Source organism: Orycteropus afer, unplaced genomic scaffold (genome assembly GCF_000298275.1).
Source record: "Orycteropus afer afer isolate SDZICR_OR568_19922 unplaced genomic scaffold, OryAfe1.0 scaffold00193, whole genome shotgun sequence".
Classification (NCBI taxonomy): domain Eukaryota; kingdom Metazoa; phylum Chordata; class Mammalia; order Tubulidentata; family Orycteropodidae; genus Orycteropus; species Orycteropus afer.
In genome coordinates, this window is record NW_006921780.1 from 3,582,109 (window position 1) to 3,586,607 (window position 4,499).

A 4,499-nucleotide genomic window follows, 5' to 3' on the forward strand; every position below is an offset into this window, starting at 1 on the left:
ATATATATATATATATATATACACATGCACACATCCACCTGCTTTTGCTCTCTCTCATTTACACACACATGACATACTCACACACTCACACTTCATAAACACCCCAGCCCCAGTAGCAATAAAACTAATTTGCACCCTTCAAATATGTCTTTCTAGAAGTTAAGCCCCACGTGCTGTATACTACCTGTCTGTCTTTTGGCTTAACTTTATCTCCTGCCCACTTCACTTCTCTTTCTCTTCCCAGGAAAAAAAAAAAAAAGGATAAGTTTCATTCTACTTAAGATTGTGATTGCTTTTTTCCTTTAATCTATCATGGGTTGCAACTAGGGGAATGTGGTGGTTATGTTTGCATGTCAACTTGGCTGGGCCTGGTTGAGTGGCTGGGTAGCTGGTGGTAGATATTCCCCATGATGAGACTGGCAATCAACTCCAAGGTGGGATCTACCACAGGCAGCTGAGTAGCTGTCTTTGGGATGTGGTCTGCTTCCTGTTTATAAGAAGAAGCCTTGGGGATAGTCTCTAGCTTATGGCACACTTGGACCCTGCATTAGCCTTGTCACTGTTCAGCAGCCTGACATGCTCTGCCAACCTTGGAACTTACGATGGACTTGAATTAATGGCCTTTTGTGTGGTTTGGCAATATTGGGACTGTGCCATTTTATTTGTCGACCCTGGGCTTGTTAGCCTCAGCAGCCAGTCGCTGCCTGAGTGAAGAAAAGCCTCTAGCTTCAGTGGGCTAGAAGCTAGAGTCAGAGCTGAAGCCCAAGGCTGAGGGACTTTCACACAGCCCCTAGTGCCTGGCACTTTGAACTTGGATTTAAAGCCTCCAAATTGTAAGAATAAACTCCTGTTTGTTAAGGCATCCCATTTGTGGTGTTTTCTTGTCAGAGTGGCATTGGGTAACCAGCACAGGAATGTAAAGAGATATCAGGCGACTCTGACCACTGTGTGTGGGGGTGGGGAGCTGTTTTTTTCTCTAGGAAAGCCACAAAGCCAACACTGTGAAAATCGTATTTCAGAAGTTTTAATATCCATAACAGTCTCATTCATAATTTTTTTCTGAAAGGTGTATTTTGATATACCTTAACATGTGATTTTACATGTCAAGCAATCGTATCTGTTTTTAGTGCTGTCTTCATTTTTAAAAGTTTATTAAAGTTATTGTTCTGGTTATGATTAAGAAATAGTGTATGTTGATCTAGTCTCTTTCAAAAGAAGAATTTTTTTCCAGCCCACTTTTTAAGTGACTAATTAATGTAAGTATATGATAAACTGTCAACTGAGTTTATGTAGCAAATGAGAACTACTGGCACAATCTGCAAGAGGGGAACAAGTTCAAGTTCACTGTCCCTGAAAATCCAGGATTTTCATTTCTGTGCTATTTTCTCTTTTAGTTGATAAAGATCTGGGAAGCCTAAAAGGCAGACGGAGAGAATATAATAGGATGTGTCTGTCCAGCATGCAAATAACTGGAAATCCTTGGACAAGACCTTCTACTTAATAGATATTCACTCATTCTTCCATCCAAAGGTATTAAGCAGGTTAATATTCAGCTTGGCAATGGGACAACACAGGTGAATAAAATATCTGCCCTCCTATCAGCTGGGTTTTTCAGGGTTTTGTGTCTCTGCTCAGGCTCTTTCTTTCTCTGGGTTGCCCTCTCTCATTGCTCCCAGACTTCAATTGACCCAGTGTCATAAAAAAGTTAAATATCACCTTTCTATGAATTCTTTTCTGACCGTCTAAATAGAAGAGACCAGTTCCTTCTTTTGTACAACATCCTTGACCCAAACAATAATCCTCTACATTTGACCATAGCAAGTTTTTTTATACCTCTTATTACTTTTTCTGTTTTCCCCATTGGACTATAAGTAACTTGCAACAGTCTTTATTTCTCATTATTGTAACCCTGGGACTAGTTAACTGCTTAATACACAATTGGTACTTGAGAAGTGTACATAGATTGAATAAATAAATGATATTTATAGTCATTTTTCTGATGAACAGAAGAGCTAAACAAAAGGAAGCATTATAAAAATAGAGATATTTGCAATTAACAATAGAGGAAAGGTGGAGGAGTATTGGTAGAGTGAGATGTTGGGCAATGATGATGATAATAACAAAAAAAAAATGATGATGAAGATAGCCCACATTAGGCAGCAATCTAGTACTATGAATAGATTACAGGAGACTGAAACAAAATGATTCACTGTCCCTGACTCACCCTATTAGGAGGATCTGTGGCAACTGTTTTCTATCCACTCTCACATTTTGCACTTCTCTTATAGAACCTGCATCCTCAGGTCAATCTGAAGCCAGGTGCTCTGATTACCTAGTGCTGCTCTGACAGAAATATACCACAAATGGTATGGTCTTAACAAACAGGAGTTTATTCTCTCACAGTCTGGAGACTTCTAAGTCCAAGTTCAAAGTGCCAGGTTCTAGGGACTGGGTGAAAGCCCCTCAACCTTGGGCTTCAGCTCTGCCTCTTGCTCTTCCTGGCCCATTGAAGCTAGAGGCATTTCTTCACTCAGGCAGCTACTGGCTGCTGAGGCTAACAAACCCAAAGTCGACAAATAAAATGGCACAATCCCGATTTACTAAACCACATGGCAGACCATTAATTCAAGTCCATTGTAGGTCCCAAGGTCGGCAGAGCATGGCAGGCTGCTGAACAACGACAAGGCTGCATGCAGGGTCCAAGTGTACCATAGGCTAGAGACTATCTCCAAGGCTTCTCCTTATATACAGGAAGCAGACCACATCCCAAAGGCAACTACTCAGCTGCTTGTTGTAGATCCTACCATGGAGCTGATTACCAGTCTCATCATGGGGAATAACTACTACCAGCTGCCTGGTCACTCAACCAGGCCCATACAAGTTGACATACAAATTTAACTACCACACCAGGAAAACACTAGTGAAGTATTCACTCATTCATGGAAGGTGAGGGTGGGCAAGAACAATGATTAAACCCTTAAGGAATGACGGGAAGGGATAGGAAGGGGCAGGGAAGCTTTCATTGACGATTACTTGACACTTTTCCATTCCCCTATCCATTCACCACTCACTACCCCTCAACCTCCCAGCTAAGAACCACCCATTTGAGAAACCATTAAGTTTCTCAACTTAATGCAAAACACAGCATAGTTCACACAGGCAAAAATGAACAGGGTCAAAGAATTCTCCTCTAAGGAATTTAAGCAAATTGTGGAAGCAAGTAGTCTATAAAGGAGGGAAATGTGAGAATATGAGAATCCATTCATATTTCTGTTAGAACTTAAAGGAACAAACACTTATCATAGAGCAAATTTTCTAAGAATATGATGAAAGTATACTTGTACTGAAAATTCAGTGAATAATTACAAAGAATTCCTCTGACGCCCATCCAAGCACCTCCAAAAGAACTATAAACCTTAGGTTGATTGCTATTCTAGAGTGATATCAGATGCTGATAATCAGGGAGACACTGACATCAGCTATTAAGCTAACTAACATGATGACATAGTATGCTTAACATCCAGCTCTGACCTTCTCACTTAATGATCTGTAGAAATTATTGGTCACTTGAAAGATGCCTCAGTCCTATTTTTGTGGTCTGGAACAGATAAATGACTGGAGAGAAAGGGAACAGAAGCTGACTTGGTGATGAAATAACAATGAGAGCAAGGGATGTGTGGAAACAGGTGTTCCTATATCTTTGTCTCTTAGAAAGTATCTTCCAGCTTTGTCTCAAAGTGGAGATAAACTCTGGTGGACAGATCCATAACTCTTACAATCTTTCCCACTGAGATAAGATTAGGACAGAAAATGTAGCATGGTTATGCTTGTTTTTATATAAATAAGTACCTGGCAAAATATGAGGTTTGCATTGCTTACTGAGAGAATTTAATTTAATGACATTTTTCTTAGATTCTAGAATCAGTACAATTAGTATCTAAGACAACTACTTTAGTGCCATCTTGGCTACTACATATAAATTAAAATCTAAAAAATTTCTGTAGGTTGAAAAGAAAGCAAGTCTTTATTAAAAAAAAAAAAAAAGTACAACTGGATGAAAGTTCAGTTACATAGAAAATGCACAAATACACTCTCTCCTTGCTTAAGCTCTAGGAAGCAACACATGTTTGCTTTGCACAGAATGAAGGAACACATAAAGAAAGGAGTACTATTGAAGGAGCTAATGTATCTGTGTAACGAAAGAGGAGCCTTCATGGACCCCCATAGCAGAAGAACTATTCATTTTTGAATCAACAAGAATTAAGAACACCCTTTATGAAATGACTAGTAGAGGGCACATGATTTAACTCTGAAAATGAAAGCTGTCTCTGCAGCTTATATTTCTAAGACCCTTGCCACCTCTGTTTCAATTGCTTCTTCTCCACATCCCCATATCAGATTAGGTCAAGGATTTGCGTGGCAGAGAGGAGCTAGGTGAAGTGGGACCCAGAGAGGTTTAGTTTTGATCCAGCTTGGAATTATTCTTTAATCTAGTAAAA

The 4,499-nt window shown here is 39.6% G+C and overlaps 1 protein-coding gene across 1 annotated transcript in view; it reads left to right on the forward strand.

The window, feature by feature from the left end:
• LOC103202851 (putative olfactory receptor 10J6) overlaps positions 1-4,499 on the forward strand; it is a 189,506-nt gene that overhangs the window by 108,261 nt on the left and 76,746 nt on the right. The window lies entirely within an intron of this gene.